The sequence below is a fragment of the Nicotiana tabacum genome, chromosome 8 (genome assembly GCF_000715075.1).
Source record: "Nicotiana tabacum cultivar K326 chromosome 8, ASM71507v2, whole genome shotgun sequence".
Taxonomy (NCBI): domain Eukaryota; kingdom Viridiplantae; phylum Streptophyta; class Magnoliopsida; order Solanales; family Solanaceae; genus Nicotiana; species Nicotiana tabacum.
Window position 1 is genome coordinate 124115596 of NC_134087.1, and position 23660 is coordinate 124139255.

The window sequence follows — 23660 nt, forward strand, 5'->3', positions numbered from 1 at the left end:
GATAGTATTGGAGGAGCGACTGTCAAAGATCACGGGGTGTGGTGGTTCAGGATTGAATGTGTATTTCTAATGTTGAAGGCTCGAGAAGGAGGATCTTCGTAAGGGTTGAAGTTAGTAGCAATCTATCGGTTCAAGTGCTATAGAGAGAGATATTGATCTAAGGTAACAACTGGGCAGCAAAGGATGAGGAAGGACATGTGGGAAGTGTCAGGCGATGGTTAAATTTCTAGAAGGCCATGTGTAAGGAGCGAAAGTCGAGTAGTTGCTTAAAGGAGTGAGTTTGACCAAAGTGGGAGAGTGACATAGTAGCATATGAGTTCAGTGGCAGGATACCTACACACCTTGAGGAAAAGTTTAGAGTGATTTGGGAATTTTAGTGGACAGAGATTAGGTCCACAGGCTGAATTTGCAATATTGGCTATTATACGACGGGAGATTGGATACAACAGAAAGAGAGTTTCTTGATACGAAGAAGGATGCAATATAACTTTGAATTGGAATATATTGTTGCACATTTAGTTGATGTCCATAAGAAGAGAACGGACTAGTGCAGTTGCGAATGAGCACGAGCTCAGGATGGGTTATTGATGTCATAGTGATTGTACCTTGTGCAACAACGTTGGAAGATGTCGGCGTGTAATTTTCACAGATGAGTTATCTCCTGTGAGCAGGTCAGCGGTTGCGTGGTTGGTGAAGCTTATGCGGAGGATTTTATTGACTATCCAGTAAGAAGTCGAATATGTGAATGTTGCAAAGTGTTCATGAGATGCTAATGGAAGGATTTCAAGGAATTTGTTGGTTTGATTGCGCAAGGTTATGTCAGTAAGAGATAGAGAATCTTGGTCGATTCCAGAGTTAGGTAATAGGTGGATCCAAGCTAAGTGGGAGAGTCCAGCCGCCTAGGATTAAGTTGCATGGTTATCTACTTGTGAGGTATGGGTTATCACCGTATTGGTGAGTTATTACAACTAAGGGAAAGAACATAAATGGTAATTTGAGAAAAAGAAATTTATAAAGGGGTACTATAGTTGGCCTTACATGTTCAGGCTTTGGGAAAATTCGGGATTTATGCTTCGTGCAGAGGTGATTTACAAGGGAAGTGATTCACTCGGGTGCTTCATTGATATGTGTGTTCATGTGCCAGCAGAGTCTTGGAGTTGATTATATTCGGGACCAAGCCAGAGTGGGTGACTCTCAACAACGGTCCTAGTGAATTCAAAGATAAAAAAATGTGGTGCCTAATATTTCAAGCCCGCGGTATGGTTAAGAATCGAGTTTTTGTGGCGAATTATGATAAGAGGCTCGGGATGTTCTATGACATTTTTGACATGCAGTGTAGCATTTGGAAGAATGAAAGGGAATGAATTTGGATTCGTAGAGAAGTTATCAGAATGGGCGTACCGGTTGAGGATGCGAATGTGCGCATAAGGAAGGTATGAGATGGTTCGTGGGGTTTGAGACAGCATGGTCTCGTAATACAATGCCATTTGGGATGAGTGCGGATTGAGTTCGTTATGGGTTGAATGAACTCATTATTATCTCTAAGGCAAGATAAGGATGGATTAGAAGAAGTTAGATTGGTTAGCCATGGTTGAATTGGCACGATGTGGCTTAGACCACTACTTAAGGAATTGCATGATCTATGGTTATGAGAATTCACTCGCGTGTTGTTATGGTTCTCTTGGAATGAGTTAAGTAAAAAGTTTCTATGTGATGAAATGTTCACCATATTAGTGGTTCAGGAGTTATGATGAAATTCTTATACTGTCGCATATTGGAATGTTAGGTGCAATGAGCAGTATAAAAAATTGAAAGTGAGGAACCGAGGTTGCGGTTCGATGTGGGCAAGGAGGTCGTGAGCTCGGATGAGCAGGAAAGGGATGTGAATGTTTAGAGTAAACTGGTATTGTCTTCAGTGTCACCTGAGATTGGTGTTTTGTGAAAAAGGCTTGCAACCTGGTGTCACACCTCCTTTTTACTTATACCCCGTAAGGAATATATATAAGGGAGTTTTTCCAATTAAAGGACAATCGAAATGGGATCATATTACTGAAAGATTCAGAGTCGCCACTTGGGATAATTTATGGTGTCCCAAGTCACCGGTTCAAATCCCGAATCGAGGAAAAGATTGACTCTGTTTAACTGTCCGCGAACCAGAAATCCGAGTAAGGAATTCTGTTAACCCGGGAGAAGGTGTTAGGCATTCCCGAGTTCCATGGTTCTAGCACGGTCGCTCAACTGTTATATCCAGCTTAATTATTTGATTTTAAACAATTATGAACCTATGTGCAAATTTTATCTTTTAACCGCTTTTATTTAATTTTAAGAATATTGCAACACTGTTAAAACACGTCTGGAACCACGTCACATAAATGCACCCGCGGTCTTCGACATATCTTGACATTGTTGAGATTTTGGATTTGGGTCACATAAATGCGCACTCGAGTTTAGGAAGATAAATTATTAAAATAACGCGCCTAAAGCAACTACGCGTTTGCAACTTTGCGAGGGCCATGAAATTTTACCAAATGACACACCTCGATTTTGAAGGATTAACGTTAATCAAGTGACGACCATGAATCGTATGTCTAATTGGTATGGCACGCAAATTATCTACAAGGATCTACCAGTTGAATAAGGCTTAAGGGACTTACAATTATTTCTAAACTACAGCTAAACTCAAATCATTGATTAAGGGTCAGTACTAGGTGAGGCCCAATATAAACTGAGGTTCAATTGGCATCTTGCTAGTCATAAACCCAAGTGTGATAAAAAAAACCTTTAAATCATATGAGACAGATTGGGACAGCTATAGGCCCAATGTTACTGGGAAATTTTCGAAGGAGAACACAGCGTGGCCAAACCCGGTCCAAACCCATATCCGGTTGCCCATTAATGCCGATTAAGTATATGAAATAACTGGGCTAGAGGAAAGCCCAGCTTGGAAGCCTGGTTGCGAAGAGGAAAGACAATCGCAATTGGGCCAACGATGACAATCCAAAACATGATTCAACAAACATTCTTGAAACAATGTGTATCACTCTAGACAATTTTCATCGAGTAAATACTGGTGATTTTAATTCAAACACAAAGCAGATTTTTAGGCTACCATAGACATTCAGAGTGATGATGCAACCCCTAAATTGCACTAATACACCTTTACACAAATTATCCACTAATTAACCGAACCCAAAAGCCTCTTCCCCAGCTCATATTGAATCCTGATTCAATTCTCACCCCTGAACAAGTCATGAGTTTCAAATTTACTCTAAAGCAAACAAGATATAAAAAGATCTGAAACTAAATAATGAAACTACCATTTCTGAAATCGAACTCACATGACAGGGACACAAGCAAAGGAAGGTCGAATTTCAGAATGACACACTTCGAGTTATTCTACAGACCATGAGAAAAATCGACCATGCTAATTACTAAGAGAAATGGATCTTAAATTGAATACTTAAGGAACAAATGACCATTCAACGAACGCTCAACCATAACCAAGGCGACATTTTCAAGAAAAGAACCCATACTAACAACATATCCAGTAGCATCACTCATATTCTTCCACTTATGCGTATTATCTTAATCATGGGCAGTTTATAAAACATACACAGATGAACAATACCCTAACATAAGGTACTCTCCATGCAAATACCTCCGACTCAACACATTAATATACTCCATGACTCACTTTAAGACAGAAGATAACGTGGAGGACATGAGTAAGTAAGATAAAGCACGATCACATTACACTATTTCAGAAATCCCTAAAAACATAGCTAACATTCATGGTAAAAGAACAATATCCATTTCTGAGCCCTTCAAGCAATTACAGTGTTCCAAACTTGCATCTCATCTATTCAGAGAATCAAGAAGTACCTGGAGATTGAAAAGAAATCAAAATGTAAGAGGTCAGTGTTCTACAACAGCAGAGCAGCAACAGGATTCAGCACTAAAGCTTAGCAAAAATGGCCAACTGAAGCCAATGGAGCAGTATCTACCCAACAGAACTTATCCCAAAAACTTTGAGAGACCTAAATTTAAACCATATCAAACATGGAAAGAATCGAAAAGTGTTCAACCACTGAAAATTTCAACGCTCAAGGCTGAAAATAAAGGGAATAGGTTCAAAGTTTCAGCCGTTTTGTTTTCTCTGGATTTTTGTTTCTAAAAAAAAACCCTCCCTTGAATGGTAAGGAAGTGTGCCTTTATAGGCAAGGAAGTAGGGCAGCCCCAAAGAAATCATATTTTGCAATTAGACCCTTTTTACATTTTTATTTTTGCTCAGAAAACCTTAGTCTAATAATCAGAGTTCCACATTAATCCAAATACTCAACTTCCTAGAAGTTTCCTAGGCTGTTATTGAGATTCCCTTACCCTTAGAATTCCCAAATTTACCCCTTAGGGTCCTGTTAATTACCCTAGAACAAATCCCCTGAGTCATGGGTCAACTTGACCCAGTACTAAACCAGTCCAACATGGGTCATGAGCCAAATCCATTTTGGGCTTTGCAGATTTCAGGCTCAGATCGAGCCCTAATTTAACATCCCAACTTAGTGAGCCAAAGGAAAAATCCGGAACCCATAAGACAAAACCCAAAACCCCAAAAGAAAGGCAGTGACTTAATTAATTTCGAACAATAACCAAATGAAACAGGCTGATTATTAAACACTCATGCATGGACAAAATTGAAACAAATATATAATGAAAAATAGAAGAAGAAACAGAAAAAAAAATGAAGAAGGACAGAAACAAGGAAGATACCTAAAAGGCTGGCCAAACCTTGAAGAACAGGACTCTTGGCCAACAATGAAAATTGTAACACAAGCACTATTTTGTCATTTGCCAAAAGGAAAAGAAAAGAGGACGAAAGACTTTGACTCTTCAAGCAGCCGGCGAAGCACAAACCCAACGACATCCCCTTGTCGAGAGTTCGATGTCAAACATGGCCATCTCCTGGGGAAACCAAAATAGGAAGAGAAAAGAAAAAGAAGAAATGGTACAAGGTCGGGTTCTCAGCAGGCTTAAATTTAAGATTTGGATGGATTGAGTAACTTTTGGATAAAACTAATGGCGGATTCTTAACGGGGAGACAACGGGGGTGATAGGGTCAAGATTTGGTGGAGTTTGGAGATACACCGCCACCGGTGGCGAATTCCGGTGGGTGGTGGGCGGTGGTGAGATGAGAGGTCTGAGAGATGAAGGAGATGGTTCACGGATACTCTTTCAGACAATTTTAATTAAAAGAGAAGGATTTTCACAACCGTTGGATGCTGAAAAATGATCGGCTGAGATCAGTTTAATAGAGTTGAACTCAAAACGACGTAGTATCGCTTTCGTACTACGTCGTTTCGACGGCCTCCATGGTTGATCACTTGGACCGGTTTGTGGCGTAATTGGGCCTTAGTTTGGACAAGTTAATAGGGGACAACTTGGGATGGTATAAGCTTGGCCCAGAGCTAAGTTTTCTTTTATTCCCTTTTCCTTTTCCTTTTCATTTTTTCAATTTTTCTTCTAATTTCTTTTTAAATTAAAATTAAAATAAAGCCTAAATTAATTCCTAATCAAACTATTCTATCAAATTAAATTAACTAACTATAAATGATAATTACCACAACTAACCAAATACCAAATTAAAGAAAAACCACCAAAATTCGAAATTAAAATTAAAAGTGCAAAATAAACTATTTTGTGATTTTTCCCATTTTTTATAAAGCACTAAATTACTAATTAATGAAAAATTAGATCTTAAATGCAAATGCAGTGTATTTTTGTATTTTCATGAATTAAATAAAATAGACATGCACATACAAATGCAAACAATTATCAGAAAATGCCACAAAATCCACAAAATTGCAAATAATGAAAAGAAGTTATTTTGTTTTTAATTTATAGGAGTAATTCATATAGGACAAAAATCACGTGCTCACAGCTGCCCCTCTTTGCCCGGAAATACGAAGAGTTTTCATGCAAATATAAAGTGAGCGGATACGAGCGATTTTTGCCCGTTTGAATACTCCGTGGGAAGCATTTTGAAAGATTTGACCGCACCCTGCTTCCGAGGTTGCCTACATATCCTTGGCTATAAAGGAATCAGGTTAGTGTAGTTCGGAAAGTTTCGGTAGCTGGGACTACCATGAAGCTGTGATTTCACTGTTGCTGCTGCTGCTACTGCTTATTGCATCCCCTTATTACACCATGATAAAATAAAAAGAAGCTAGACTAGAATATGATCTATGCATTACAAAATCCTATCTATATCTTCAAATTTGCTCTTGCGGTTCTTGTTGCCTTATTGACTTGTATTCTCCCGGTGGAATCCTTTTGTTGCCGCTTTGAATTGTAATATGAGATGTTTTCCATTTCTCCAGGTGGATGCCTGACTGCCAACTACATTTTGAGATGTTTTTTCTTTTCTCCAGGTGGACGCTTGACTGCTGAACTTGAATGTATTCCTGCTCTCCGGGTGGGCTCCTGATTGCTGAACTTGAAATGTATTCCCTGCTCTCCAGGCGGGCTCCTGACTTCAACAAAATAAACAAAAACAAAGAAAGTTTTCTGCCCCAGTTTGGTGGCTGGGCACACATGTAAGTGTAAATAGGATCACATTACCAAATATCAATAAGAATTTGAAAGCTAAAACTTGAATTGTACTCCCTTGTTCTCCAGGCGGGCTCCTGATTGCTAAACTTGAAATGTATTTCCTGCTCTCCAAGCAGGCTCCTGACTGCTGCCTTGAAATATATTCCCTGCTCTTCAGGCGGGCTCCTGATTGCTGCCTTGAAATGTATTCCCTACTCTTCAGGCGAGCTCCTGACTGCTAAACTTGAATGTATTCCCTGCTCTCCAGGCGGGCTCATGATTGCATGACTTGAAATGTATTCCCTGCTCTCCAAGCGGGTTCCTGACTGCTGACTTGAAATGTATTCCCTGCTCTCCAGGCGGGCTCCTAACTGCTGACTTGAAATGTATTCCCTGCTCTCCAAGCGGGCTCCTGACTTCAACGAAATAGACAAAAAACAAAGAAAATTTTCTGCCCCAGTTTGGTGGCTGGGCACATATGTGGTCCCATTATCCAGGGGTTCCTGGCAATTCTTAACTAAATGACAATTTTAAATCTAAGTTATATCTTCTAAAGGTGTGACTTCTGCTAAATCTTGTTATCTAAGAGGGTCTTTAAACTACTCCCCATTATCCAGGAGGGTCCTGAAAATCAAAGGTCAAATTTTATCTTAAGAGTGACAACTTTTATGGCTGAATTATACTACCCTACATCAGAATTTACGCTAAATGTTGTTATCTAATCGAAATCTTAAAACTAAGTCCCATTATTCAGGAGGGTCTCGAACATGCAAACTTATAAACCTGCTTATATTCCTTTGGGATACGTTTATGCTAGATTACGCTATTTCTGAACTTTACGCTAGGTCCCATTTTTCAGGAGGGTCCTGAAAATCAAAAATCAAACCTGTTTGGTGACTGCCTTTCTCCACGGCGGGTTCTCTGAAACAACCGAAATTTCCTGCCCCTATTTTAATCAAAGAAAAATCTTGTTAGTTTAAAATGTGGTGGTTAGTTGATGGCATTCTTGCTGAAGGTCTCTCCGCTGCATTGTTTTGTTTTGACTGGCTTCCCCAAACTGGCCCTGAACTGCTTGACTTTTCGACTAACTTTCGAAACCCCATGACTTTGGGTGACCCGAGTGTTCTATACCCGAACCGTTGTTTCATACCTCTGACCCCTTTAACTGAACCTCTGCATCTCCCATGTAATTGCCAAATCATTTTGCCGATGGAACTCCTGCTGGCACTCTATCCCACTTTACATCCTGCTATATTTGGTATGCCTTGGCCGCACTGTGCTTTGCACTTTTGAAGCTGGTAGTGAACTTTGAAATTCCTTCTTATTTGCTTAAACAAAACTGACATTGGGAAAATCTTAGAGAAATAAACCCAAAAGAAATGAAATGCAATGACTTAGAGAGTTAAGGATAAGAAAATCCAAAACTAGAAGACTATCTGAAGGGGAAAAAGAAAAGAGACTTATCTGAGTGGAACAGCTGGCACCAAAGATCATGACATGCATTTCGGATTAATCTGCCCAATCTGTCCAACCAATCAACTTCCAGTTGCCATACTTTGCTGCCCTAGAGTTTCCATAACCTTATTTCTTTACCAAAACCTTAACCTTGTTCGGCCTGCGGTGCCCTGAAGGGTTTTCACCAACAAGCCTCTCTCATTTGTTCATCTCTCAACTCACTTTCGCCTTACGGTGCCCGTGAGAGTTTTCACCAATAAGACTCTCTCATTTTTTATTTCTCTCAGCTCCCGTCGCCTTATGGTGCCCGTAAGAGTTTTCACCAATAAGACTCTCTCATTTTTGATTTCTTTTCCCTCAACTTGCCGTCGTCTTACGGTGCCCGTGAGGGTTTTCACCAATAAGACTCTCTCATTTTTTATTTCTTTTTCCCGTTTGGACCAGAGTGTTGCCCCTGATATGAATCACCTCTACCTGCTCGACTTGGCATTTCTCGAAAACTGATCGGAAGGTCTTTCTTTGGACCGTAATGTGGGCTTTTGGATGGGATTAGAAAGAAAAGGGTATCAAAGGCTCAAAAATAATTCACATGAGTTCAAAATTACAACTTTCGGAATCAGATTTCTTACAACAACCACAGCTTCTACCCTAGTTTCTTGCTTGGGGACTTTTGGATTTTTATTTTGATGAGATCGAACCGTGAGGCTGCATACGTATCCTTACGAGGAATCAGGTCGAACGTAGTTCATGTCATAGAAATTACTTTGTTGTTGTGGTTTTCTATTTTCACTTTCTTTTCTTTCTCTTTTTTTTTTGCTTTCTTTTTCTCTTTTTGTTGGTTTTATTCCCTCTTTTTCTTTTCATTCTTTTCTTTCTCTTTTCATTCCTTTCTCTCTCTTTTCTTTTCTTTCTCTTTTTCTCTTCTTCCTTTACTTATCTTTTACGCTTGTGTTTCTGATATTCGCTACTGATTCCGAAAGAGGGGTATGAAAGAAAAATAAATAAGGCTCAAAGGGGGTAACAAAGGATAAAGTGTTTAGATAGCAGAACAAAATGCCTTCGTCATTTCAATATTCATAACATGCCGAATACAAACAAGTACAATTAAACAAAGGAATCATACATAGTATCTTTTGACTGCATCAGAGTTGATTGCCATTTCTACACATTTGCCTTCTACATCTATCAAATACAATGCACCATTGGACAATACTCTAGTTACAACGAACGGCCCCTGCCAGTTTGGGGCAAACTTGCCTTTTACTTCAACTTGATGTGGAGGAATGCGTTTCAATACTAACTGACCCACTTCAAACTTCCGTGGACGCACCTTCTTATTGTATGCTCTTGCTATTCTCTGTTGATACAACTGGCCATGACACACTGCTGCCAATCTTTTCTCGTAGATCAAACTCAATTGTTCCAAGCGGGTTTTGACCCACTCATCATCATCGATCTCAACCTTCGCGACAATTCAAAGGGATGGAATTTCCACTTCTGCGGGTATCACTGCTTCGGTGCCATACACCAATAAATAAGGAGTCACCCCTACTGAAGTACGGATAGTAGTGCGATAACCCAGCAATGCAAACGGTAGCTTTTCATGCCACTGCCTAGAACCCTCCACCATTTTTCGAAGTATCTTCTTTATGTTCTTGTTGGCTGCCTCGACTGCTTCATTCACCTTGGGGCGGTATGGGGTGGAATTGCGATGTGTAATCTTAAACTGTTGACACACCTCTTTCATCAGATGACTATTGAGATTAGCACCGTTATCTGTGATGATTACCTTCGGTATCCCGAACCGGCAAATGATATTTGAGTGCACAAAATCAACCACCGCCTTCTTGGTTACAAACTTGAATGTTTTAGCCTCAACCCACTTGGTGAAATAATCTATGGCCACCAGAATGAACCTGTGCCCATTTGATGCTGATGGCTCAATTGGCCCAATGACATCCATGCCCCGCGCAACAAAAGGCCACGGTGCAGACATCGTGTGTAATTCAGATGGTGGAGAATGAATCAAATCTCCATGCACTTGGCATCGATGACATTTACGCACGAAACAGATACAATCTCGCTCCATAGTGAGCCAATAATAACCTGCCCGGAGAATCTTCTTTGCCAGCACATACCCATTCATGTGCGGTCCATAGACTCCAGAATGTACTTCAGTCATAATAGCTGTGGCCTGCCTAGCATCTATGCATCTCAACAATCCAAGATCTGGAGTTCTTTTGTACAACACTCCTCCACTGAAGAAAAATCCATTTGCCAACCGCCGAATTGTTCTCTTTTGATCACCTGTGGCTTGTACGGGATACACTCCCATCCTGATATACTCCTTGATATCGTGAAACCAAGGCTCCCTATCGAGCTCTTCTTCTACCACATTACAATAAGCATGCTGATCGTGGACTTGAATATACAAAGGGTCCACATAAGCCTTATCTAGGTGATGTAACATTGACACCGGAGTAGCCAAAGCATCAGCGACCTCATTATGAATCCTCGGAATATGCCTGAACTCTATTGATTGGAATCGCTAACAAAGATCATGTAAAAATTGTCGATACGGTATGAGTTTTATATCCCGTGTTTCCCACTCTCCCTAAATCTAGTGCACCAAAAGGTCCGAGTCACCCAAGACCAAGACTTTCTAGACACCCATATCCACAGCCATCCTCAAACCCAAAATGCATGCCACGTACTCAGCCATGTTGTTAGTACAGTAGAACCGAAGTTGAGCCATGACAGGGTAATGATGCCCTATTTCAGAAACAAGTATCGCTCCTATCCCAACGCCTTTCATGTTAGCGGCCCCATTAAAGAAAAGTTTCCATCTTGGCCTTTCACTCTGTTCCAACTCCTCAATGTGCATTACCTCTTCATTAGGGAAATACGTCTTCAAAGGTTCGTATTCTTCATCCATAGGATTCTCATCCAAATGGTCGGCCAACGCTTGTGCTTTCATCGCAGTCCGGGTCACGTAGACAATGTCAAATTATGTGAGCAAGATCTTCCACTTTGCGAGCCTTCCCGTGGGCTTAGGCTTCTGGATGATATACTTCAACGGATCCAAGCGAGAGATGAGGTAAGTAGTATAAGATGACAAATAATGTTTCAGCTTCTGGGCTACCTAAGTTAGGGCGCAACACGTCCTCTCAAGATGAGTGTACTTAACCTCGTAAGATGTGAACTTCTTGCTGAGATAATAGATGGCCTACTCCTTCCTGCCAGTGATGTCATGCTGTCCCAACACACATCCAAATGAATTGCCCAAAACCGTCAAATACAGAATCAAAGGTCTCCCTGGTTCTGGCGGGACCAACACAGGTGGGTTTGACAAGTACCCCTTTATCCTATCAAATGCTTCCTGACATTCATCTGTCCACTTAACCACATCATCTTTCTTTAACAGTTTGAAGATGGGCTCACAAGTGTCGTGAGCTGAGCAATAAACTTGCTGATGTAATTAAATCTCCCCAATAGGCTCATCACCTCAGTCTTGTTCTTTGGGGGTGGCAACTCCTGGATAACTTTGATCTTTGACGGGTCTAATTCAATACCTCGGTGGCTGACTATGAATCCCAACAACTTTCCAGACAGGACACCGAATGCGCATTTTGCAGGGTTGAGCTTGAGATTGTACCTGTAAAGCCTTTGGAAGAACTTTCTCAGATCTTTGACATGATCAGACTGCTTTCTAGACTTTACAATCACATCATTCACATAAACCTCAATCTCCCTGTGTATCATGTCATGAAATATGGTCGTCATTGCCCTCATGTACGTTGCCCTAGCATTTTTCAAACCAAATGGCATGACCCGATAGCATTATGTTCCCCATGGTGTGATGAATACTATCTTTTCTGCGTCCTCCTCATCCACTAAGATCTGGTGGTAATCCGCATAACAATCCACAAAAGAACCAATTTCATGTTTGGCACAATTATCAATCAATATATGGATGTTCGGCAATGGGAAGTTATCCTTGGGACTTGCCTTGTTGAGATCTTGATAATCAACACACACCCTGGTCTTACCATCCTTCTTCGGCACAGGCACAACATTGGCTAACCAGGTGGGATACCGAGTGACCCGAATGACTTTGGCCTCAAACTATTTGGTGACCTCTTCCTTAATTTTCACACTCATATTAGTTTTAAATTTCCTCAGCTTCTGCTTGACAGGGGGGAATGCCGGGTCAGTGGGCAATTTGTGAACCACCAAGCCAGTGCTTAGACCTGGCATTTCGTCATAGGACCATGCAAAAACATCTTTATACTCGAATAATGTTTTAATTATCTCCTCTATGAGTTGTGGTTCAAGATGGACACTTATTTTAGTTTCCCGGACATTATCTTGGTCCCCTAAATTGATTGCTTTTGTATCACTCAGGTTAGGCTTGGGTTTTTCTTCAAAATGGCTTAATTCTTTACTATTCTCTTCAAAGGCTTCATCCTCGTCATATTCCGATTCAACATCACACTCTATTTCTTGAATTACTATTTCAGAATTAGATTGGCTTTTAAGACTGGGCCGGAGATTCCGCATGCATGTCATATCATTGAAGCCAGCATAAAAAGAACTGTACAAGGAAGAAACGAAAAACAAAAATAAAACTATCAGGAAGGGAGAAAAAGGGAAATTGCATTTCATTGAAATTAGAGATAACAAGGCTTATACATCCAAATGGACGGAACATAGAATCTGAACTACAACCCTAGGATAATCTAGATAAACTGAAAGAATATCAAAGCAAACTACCAAAACTCCTTCCTGGTGGGGAGAAGAGTAGCTTCCCAATTGTTAATCTTTGCATTGGGCCCAACAAATTGCACATCCGCCTTGCTAGAACCCTCTCCAGCTTCCAGCGTGTTCACTTCGTTGAATATTCTCTCGAACTTTTCCATCAAATCTCCATCCATATCAACTACCGAACTAGGAACCATCGTCACTGGGCGCTTTCTGGTACCAGGCCTGACAAATGATCTGGAAAGACGCGGGGCTGGCTTTGGAAGGGCCCATGCTCTCTATTTCATTTCTGGCTCTTCTCACATCTGCGACTGTGGGCTTGAACCCCAGACCAAATGTATCCAAGTATTTAGGAAGAGATCCCGGCTGTACGATACCTTGTAGAGATGCACCCAAATCCTTGCCCGGTACAAAACCATTTTTCAACATTTCAACGGCTACCATGACTGATGTAGCAGCTACCCTTGGAGTTGGCACACACTTCTCTTCAGGAAATTTCTCTACCGATACCGTATCAAAAACCTGATAAACCCATGGCCCCTTGTCGTCTTCAAACTCTATGAACGGAACAATGGCATCACTGGGAACACACAAATTATCTTCGCCATGTACAACAATTTCCTGTCTATCCCATTCAAACTTAACCATTTGATGCAGAATGGATGGGACCGCTTTGGCAGCATGAATCCAGGGTCGACCTAACAACAGATTGTAAGAAACAGCCACATCGAGCACCTGTAATTCCATAGTAAATTCAATTGGCCCTATTGTAAGCTCGAGCACTATGTCCCTGACTGAATCTTTCCCTCCACCGTTGAATCTCCGAAGGTAGATACTGTTCTTGTGAATTCTTCATCATCCACCTTCAACTTGTTCAGAGTGGAAAGAGGGCAAATATTTGCACTGGAACCATTGTCAACCAGTACTCGAGTAACCACAGAATTTTCACATTTCACCGTCAGATAGAGGGCTCTATTGTGCTCAGTACCCTCTACGGGAAACTTATCATTAGAAAAAGTGACTCTGTTTACCTCAAATATCTTGTTAGCTATCTTTTCCAAGTGGTTTACTGAGATTTTGTTAGGAACGTGGGCTTCGTTCAAGATCTTCATCAAAGCCCGACAGTGCTCGTCTGAATGGATCAATAATGACAATAGCGAGATCTGAGCCGGTGTCTTCCTTAACTGCTCCACAATGGAATAGTCCTGCACTTTCATCTTTCTCAGAAATTCTTCTACTTCTTCCTCGGTCATAGCTTTCTTCACCAACACTGGGTTATCTTTGGAGGTCTTAGCTTTTATCAACTCTTCGGGGGCAAAGCATCTCCCCGATTGAGTCAAACCATGAGTCTCACACACTTCTTCTTTAACCTCTTTCCCCTTGTAAGTCACTGTCACTCGTTCATAATTCCATGGGACTGCCTTGATGTTGACTATTGGTAATTGAGTTACCAGTTTGATAATGACAGGATCTGTGCGGGCGCCCTTCACAATTACCACAGGCTTGTTCATCACTCCTGGCACAACCACTTTTGCTCTTTCATGTTTTCCTGCAATGTCACTTGAGGACCTCTTCTTGAACTCCACAGATGGTTCATTATTTGCCCCATTCAACTTGATCACAGACTTCTCACTTGTTGACTTTTCAAACGGCTTGGCTTCACTAGCCCGAATCATCATGATGGTTTGTGAAGGTTTCTTAGGCTCCCCTCCCTTATGCACAATCTCAATCATATTTGTCTCATGATGAGCCGGCAACGGGTTCTGGTTGATATTGGGTGCCTCCGGGACTTGGACCTCAATCCGATTAGTATCAATGAGCTCTTGAATAACTGTTTTCAATTTCCAACATTTCTCTGTGTCATGACCCGGGGTCCCTGAACAATACTCAAAACTCACCGAGCGATCAAGATTTCTGGGAGGGAGATTTGGAAGTTTAGCCTTGATCGGATTCAACATACCCAACTGTCTCAATCTGTGGAATAGACTAGTATATGATTCCCCCAATGGAGTGAAAGTCTTCTGCTTCTGTAACCTCTCATTCTTAAAGACTTGATTTGGCCGAAAACCTGTTCCAGGGGGATTTCTATAGGCTCTTGGGGGTGGATGGGTATTTTGTAAAGCTGGGTATGGATTTTGTGGAGCTGGCGCACGCCATTGTGCGTGAGCAAGAGGTTAGGTATAGGTTTGTGCGTGATGGACGAAAAAATGGGGATCTGGCGGTGGGTAGTAGTGTTGTGGTGGGCTATATGGAATATGAGGGTACGTTTGAGGATAAGGTCGAGGCTGGTTGTAGTAATGTGGGGGGGCCCTGGACCCGACCCAAGCTCCCGACTCAATTGTAGCAACATCCTCTTTCTTCTTTTTCCCGAGTACACCCCCAGTACTGTTTTGAATGGCCTGTGTGGTCGCTTTGATTGCTGAATAACTCATGATCTTGTTGGACTTGAGTCCCTCCTCAACCATGCCTCCCATTTTTACAACCTCATTAAAGGACTTGCCCACTGCTGGCACCAAATGACCAAAATAAGTGGGTTCCAAAGCCTGCAAGAAATAATCAACCATCTCACTTTCTTTCATCGGAGGGTCAACCCTCGCGGCTTGTTCCCTCCAACGGAATCCATACTCTCTGAAACTCTCCCCGGGCTTCTTCTCGATCTTCGTCAATGACAGACGGTCTGGAATAATTTCAAGATTGTACTGAAAATGGCAGGCGAAGGCTTGGGCTAAATCGTCCCATGTGTACCACCTGCTGTGATCTTGTCTGGTATACCATTCCAATGCCGATCCACTCAGACTTTGGCTGAAATATGCCATCAGTAATTCATCTCTTCCGCATGCTCCTCTCATCTTGCTACAAAATCCTCTTAAGTGTGCTACTGGGTCACCATGCCCGTCGTATAGATCAAACTTGGGCATTTTGAACCCTGCTGGTAGCTAAGTATCTGGGAACAGACATAAATCTTTATAGGCCACACTTACTTGACCTCCCAGCCCCCTCATATCTCTGAATGATTGTTCTAAACTTTTGACCTTTCTGATCATCTCCTCATGTTCAGGATTTTTGGGTGGCTTCTCGGTCTCTGCCGGGAGATCAAAATGAGGGGTGTAGGAATATGGTTTCGGAACTTTGAAGGTGGGTTCAGGGGGATAATAATGGTTGTCGTGAGTCTGGAACAGAGGTTCACTGGAAGATCGGTATAATGCAATAGGTGGAGGTACCACAAAAACAGGTGTGATTGGTGGGGGAGGGTGCGGGACTTGTCTGGGTGGAGGAGCTTGTGATGTATGGGAAGTGGTGCCATGGCATTGTTGGTAGAGGGGAAAGGCGGGAGATGAGTTCACAGTGGGAGGTTCCTGAGATTGAGCCAATGGTGGGATATAAGCAGGGTTGGCGGGATAAACCGGTGGCGGATGCCCCTTTGCCCAGGCTTAGTACATTTCAGCCATTTGCTGCTTTAACTTATACATCTCTTCCTTCATCGCATTAACATCCAATTCTTCCACCTTTTTTGACGGGTCAACAATACTTGCCTCCAATTCTTGGTTGGCCATGTTCATCTTGTCTTTTGATCGGGTGTTGTATGAGTGAGTTGCCAGAATGTCAATCAACTAACCACTGCCTGGACTCAATATATCGACAATAACCTTGTTAGTGATTAGGGCTTTAACAAATTGGTAACCGCACATTTTGGGGAATGAATGCACCTAAGCAGTTAACCGTTTCTATTATGCATTTGATCGGCTGCTTGCATCATCCCGGCTTTTCCATTTGCAACTTCCTCCCTTTTTTCTCTTTTTCATTATGGCCTTTGCTTTTCTTTGTTTTCATCCTCCCATTTCCCTATGGTTTTGCCATTGCTTCTTTCTCTTAGCTTTCTTATTTTTTCTCTCTTTTCTTTTCTTTTCTCTCTTGTTTTTCCTCTCTCTTTTCGTTTTTCTTCTTCTTCTCTTCTTTTTTTTCTTTTGGTTATGGTCGAATCCTATGGAGATTGCCTACGTATCATGACCCCGCATGAATCATACCGAGTGTAGTTCTGGAAGATAAGTGTGAAAGTAAATAATAAAACATTTTTTGGGATTTTCAACTTTCATAAACACAAATGCTTTGATTACAAGGACTCAGAACTAACAGACTCCAAGGGAAACTAACAGACGCTGATGAAAAGACGAAATATAGACTCCAAAAATAAACTATCATACTCAAAAGAAAATACAGACTCGAACACAACTGACAGACTCCAGTAGAAAGGAAATAGAGACTCAAAACAACTGACGGACTCTAACAGAAAAGGAAATATAGACTCAAATGAAAAAAATCATGAATACATTAATGCTCCTGGTTCCCGCGGGACATCATTCGATCTCGCCGCGGGCCTATAAGCAAGATCCCTTTGAAGTCGATCCAAGTCACTCATTATCTGTTTAACAAATGTCATCACTGCCGCGAAGAAGGTGGTGCGAGTCATATCCTCACAGGCTTGGCACTTCACAACAATGTAATCGGTGATGTTTCTAATTCTCTCTCTTATGACACCTTTTTCTTGTAATAAACGCCCGATCTGCTGGGTCCTGACTTCCAAAGTTTGCTCGGCCGCATGATTCTGCTCCTGAAGTTGTTGCAAATCTATTTCTAATTGTGCCAATGTTGTATAACAATTTTCCCTTTCAACCTTGAAGTCTTTCGCCTGTTTGATAATTTTGTTTTCTGTGGCGATGACCCTTTTCTTTAATCCCGCGCCCTCATTGTCGTACTTCTCTTTCAACTGCTTAACTAGGCGTGCTCGTTCATCTGCATTTTTAGCCAATTGCTTTCGAACCCTGGCTAGTTGACTTTTTGCCTTGTTCAAATCAAAACTATAGTCACTTTCTGCCTCAGGTTATTTATGAGTTTTTCATCTTTGGCACTTCGGGCGGGGTTTTCTGCCGCTATTTTCATTTTCTGAATTTGGGTTCGAAGGGCCTCATTTTCTTTGGCTAGCCTTTTCTTTTCACCTTCGTCCGCCGCTGCTTGCAAGCTATTCTCGAATTGAAGTTCTTTGACTTGTTTTTCCAACCTTCCTATTGTGGCCCTATACTCATTCTCCTTAGTCAACCAAGCCCATTGTTCCTGTGACGCCTCGATGAATTCCTGAATATGTGGTCTTTTAGCCGATCTCCCAAACTCAATTTCTCTTCTATACCAAGCAAGCTACCCTGGTGAAACCTCACCTTTGGATCGATCACGTACACAGGTATTGGCTGCTAAGTATTGACATTCGCTCCAAATTTGGCGGACTGCTGCTTTATGAAACTGACCGTTAAGTCCGATCTCGACTACTTGGGCACTAAGATCTTCATCTCTCAGAACTATCTGGCATCTCCCCAGCTGTCTCAAAACCCGATATGGCGCATAAGGCTGGATACTCCTGAGTCCCATCAAGAGGAAATAAGGCCCGGTGGCTGACCTCATCCACAGGCAGCCATCCAAATGTCCACTCTATTTGGTTTGCACTGACGGAACGGAGGCGCGCTACCCACTCTGTGACCTCCTCTGGCAAGTTGATCCCGTACTTGTGTCTTAGAGGAACTTTGGGACCCCCAATATATCCGGCTATTTCTTCCAATATTGGGGTAAGTTCAAAATAAGTGAAATACGTTGTGGGTCGGGTCTTAGAATGTAACAACGCCTTTATGATGTCTCCCCTAGGATTAATCTTCAGCAACCTAGTGAGGCCTCCCAGGTATTGATTGGTCGTGTCTTGTCCCGATTTACCCAAATCATTCTACCACATATGCATTTCCAAAGGGATCTTGTTCAAGACTGTTATTGGCAAATTCTGATTCGTGCTCATTCTGCACATTTATTAGGGTGGTTAAGAAAAAAATCACGATTCAATTGACCCAAAAACAAAGCTGACATTTTTCAGATTTTTTTCTTATTATTTTTATTTCAAAAGTAAAAACCCAGCTTTGCAAATACGGCCTTTCAGCACTTCCGGGGAAAGCTTTTAAGGCAATGCTCGCTAATCGGCTAAAAATTTGAAACAGAGACCGAAGGCGGCTGTTCTTGCAAAAACAGCCTTCCGGCGTCCTTTTGGGGACAATCAACTATTTTTGACAAGAATGGCATCACCTTAACCATAAAAATAAAATCTTTATTTTTTGGGCTATTTTTGCAAAAAGGAAGTTAGACCCGATGGGGGTTGCCTACGTATCTCACACCCTGTGAGAATCAAACTGGCGTAGTTCGGGCAAATTTGTCACAATAAAACCAACTTTCTAAAACACAAAGATTTTCCCTTTTTTCTTTCTTTTCTTTGAAAACTACAAGATTCTTTTTTTTCAAAATTTCGGCAGAGATTCGGTATGTTTGGGACATTGGTTTTTCAAAACAGGCACTTATCCCTCTCAACCATCTAAGTTTTCCTTGTAAGCCGGTCAACATGCAAATCCGAAGCAAATGAATGCGCAAGTAGCAAGTAAGATGCATCCTAATGGTCTTTACATTTCGGGTACACCTGTCCTAGACAGACCCAACCCCTGTGTTGAGTCTCCAATGTTAAATGCACGTGATGCAAACAAACGTGCCTACTAGGGATCCGGCATGAGGCTAAGTTATTCTAAGTTCAAAAACCTGGGTATGTTGTACTAGACTGTGTACCCGAGCGGACAACTCGAGCCGAGGAGGGGGCTACGTACCGGGAACCAAAAGGCCATTCGGCTTAGTAACTTGTCCGAGCCTCTTTCTTATTTCAAGGTATGACACTAACAGAATAGGGAGTCTCGACCAGCGAGCACATCCCCGTAGATGAGAAGAGAAGGGTTTCTTAGCAGTTTTATATACAGTTTTAGATAATATCAAAGCGGTAAAAGCAATAGTTAGCACATTAGGGCCCAAACATGTAATAAAATCAGATAATAGATAAAGCCAAATATAACAATTCATCTAAGCTCGAATTCTGAACCATGAACCGGAGATTCTGGGTTCGATCCCCAGCAGAGTCGCCGGAGCTGTCACACCTCCTTTTTACTTATACCCCGTAAGGAATGTATATAAGGGAGTTTTTCCAATTAAAGGACAATCGAAACGGGATCATATTACTGAAGATTCAGAGTCGCCACTTGGGATAATTTATGGTGTCCCAAGTCACCGCTTCAAATCCCGAATCGAGGAAAAGATTGACTCTGTTTAACAGTCCACGAACCAGAAATCCGAGTAAGGAATTCTGTTAACCCGGGAGAAGGTGTTAGGCATTCCCGAGTTCCGTGGTTCTAGCACAGTCGCTCAACTGTTATATCCGGCTTAATTATCTGATTTTAAACAATTATGAACCTATGTGCAAATTTTATCTTTTAATCGCTTTTATTTAATTTTAAGAATATTGCAACACTGTTAAAACACGTCTGGAACCACGTCACATAAATGCACCCACGGTCTTCGACATATCTTGACATTGTTGAGATTTTGGATTTGGGTCACATAAATGCGCACCCGAGTTTAGGAAGGTAAATTATTAAAATAACGCACCTAAAGCAACTACGCGTTTGCAACTTTGCGAGGGCCATGAAATTTTACCAAATGGCACGCCTCGATTTTGAAGGATTAACGTTAATCAAGTGACGACCATGAATCGTATGCCTAATTGGTATGGCACGCAAATTATCTACAAGGATCTGTCAGTTGAATAAGGCTTAAGGGACTTACAATTATTTCTAAACTACAGCTAAACTCAAATCATTGATTTAAGGGTCAGTACTAGGTGAGGCCCAATATAAACTGAGGTTCAATTGGCATCTTGCTAGTCATAAACCCAAGTGTGATAAAAAAAACCTTTAAATCATATGAGACGGACTGGGCCAGCTATAGGCCCAATGTTACTGGGAAATTTTTGAAGGAGAACACAGCGTGGCCAAACCCGATCCAAACCCATGTCCGGTTGCCCATTAATGCCAATTCAGTATATGAAATAACTGGGCTCGAGGAAAGCCAGCTTGGTAGCCTGGTTGCGAAGAGGAAAGGCAGTCGCGATTGGGCCAACGATGACAGCCCAAAATACCTCCGACTCAACACATTAATATACTCCATGACTCACTTTAAGACAGAAGATAACGTGGAGGACATGAGTAAGTAAGATAAAGCACGATTACATTACACTATTTCAGAAATCCCTAAAAACATAGCTAACATTCATGGTAAAAGAACAATATCCATTTCTGAGCCCTTCAAGCAATTACAGTGTTCCAAACTTGCATCTCATCTATTCAGAGAATCAAGAAGTACCTGGAGATTGAAAAGAAATCAAAATGTAAGAGGTCAGTGTTCTACAACAGCAGAGCAACAACAGGATTCAACACCAAAGCTTAGCAAAAATGGCCAACTGAAGCCAATGGAGCAGTATCTACCCAACATAACTTAACCCAAAAATTTTGAGAGACCCAAATTTAAACCATCTCAAACATAGAAAGAATCGGAAAATGTTCAACCACTGAAAATTTCAACACTCAAGGCTAAAAATCAAGGGAATAGGTTCAAAGTTTCAGCCGTTTTGTTTTCTCTGGATTTTTGTTTCTAAAAAAAACCCTCCCTTGAATGGTAAGGACATGTGCCTTTATAGGCAAGGAAGTAGGGTAGCCCCAAAGAAATCACATTTTGCAATTAGACCCTTTTTACATTTTTATTTTTGATGAGAAAACCTTAGTCTAATAATCAAAGTTCCATATTAATCCCAATACTCAACTTCCTAGAAGTTTCCTAGGCTGTTACTGAGATTCCCTTACCCTTAGAATTTCCAAATTTACCCCTTAGGGTCCTGTTAATTACTCTAGCATAAATCCCCTGAGTCATGGGTCAACTTGACCTAGTACTAAACCAGTCCAACATGGGTCATGAGCCAAATCCATTTTGGGCTTTTCATATTTCAGGCTCAGATTGAGCCCTAATTTAACATCCCAACTTAATGAGCCAAAGGAAAAATCCGGAACCCATAAGACAAACCCAAAACCCCAAAAGAAAGGCATTGACTTAATTAATTTCGAACAATAACCAAATGAAACAGGATGATTATTAAACACTCATGCATGGACAAAATTGAAACGAATACATAATGAAAAAGAGAAGAAGAAACATAAAAAAAATGAAGAAGGACAGAAACAAGGAAGATACCTAAAAGGCTGGCCAAACCTTGAAGAACAGGACTCTTGGCCAACAATGAAAATAGCAACACAAGCACTATTTTGTCATTTGCCAAAAGGAAAAGAAAAAAGGACGAAAGACTTCGACTCTTCAAGCAGCCGGCGAGGCACAAACCTAACGACATCCCCTTGTCGAGAGTTTGATGTCAAACATGGCCATCTCCTGGGGAAACCAAAATAGGAAGAGAAAAGAAAAAGAAGAAATGGTACAAGGTCGAGTTCTCGGCAGGCTTAGATTTAAGATTTGGATGGATTGAGTAACTTTTGGATAAAACTAATGGCGGATTCTGAACGGGGAGACAACGGGGGTGATAGGGTCAAGATTTGGTAGAGTTTGGAGATACACCGCCACCGGTGGCGAATTCCGGTGGGTGGTGGGCGGTGGTGAGATGAGAGGTCTGAGAGATGAAGAAGATGGTTCAGGGTTACTCTTTCGGACAATTTTAATTAAAAGAGAAGGAGTTTCACAACCGTTGGATGCTGAAAAATGATCGGCTGAGATCAGTTTAATAGAGTTGAACTCAAAACGACGTAGTATCGCTTTCGTACTACGTCGTTTCGACGGCCTCCATGGCTGATCATTTGGACCGGGTTGTGGCGTAATTGGGCCTTAGTTTGGACGAGTTAATGGGGGACAACTTGGGCTGGTATAAGCTTGGCCCAGAACTAAGTTCGCTTTTATTCCCTTTTCCTTTTCATTTTCATTTTTTTCAATTTTTCTTCTAATTTCTTTTTAAATTAAAATTAAATAAAGCCTAAATTAATTCCTAATCAAATTATTATATCAAATTAAATTAACTAACTATAAATGATAATTACCACAACTAATCAAATACCAAATTAAAGAAAAACAACCAAAATTCGAAATTAAAATTAAAAGTGCAAAATAAACTATTTTGTGATTTTTCCCATTTTTTATAAAGCACTAAATTAATAATTAATGCAAAATTAGATCCTAAATGCAAATGCAGTGTATTTTTGTATTTTCATTAATTAAATAAAATAGACATGCACATACAAATGCAAACAATTATCAAAAAATGCCACAAAATCCACAAAATTGCAAATAGTGAAAAGAAGTTATTTTGTTTTGAATTTATGGGAGTAATTCATATAGGGAAAAAATTACATGCTCACACCTGGTTATGGATTCTTGATTTTCTTTGCAGCGTTAGTACAACTGGTGGTATGGATGGGCAGACTTGTTATCTAGTGCGGAAGGTCGTGGAAGCGTGTCTCACAGGAAGATTGTATAAGTGTGACATGTAGTCACTTGATTGATTGAAGATTTAAACCAAGTATAAAGATTGTGGTAATATAACTAATTTAAGAATTTATGCCTGGAGGGCACTCGGTATATTGGGCTATGGATGGTGGAGGTTTGCTCTGGTTATGATGGTTGTTTTTGAGTGATATGAGAAAAAGGAGGTTATTATGGACCCATGAAGGTTATTAGCCTAGTTCGGTGCGATTAGAGTCGACTTGAGGTCTGTGGATGGACTTAAATATGAAGGTGGGATCTATATCAGGCCGAATGCATTAATTTCAGCATAGCACTCCTTATAGAGGAGTATTTGAATGTTGGATGTTAGTTCGGCGTAAGCTATTTCAGGTAATAATATATTGTGCCATGTGAGTTGTGAAACGGCTTGATAATTTCTTACATGTTGAGGTTCCACGTAGCGA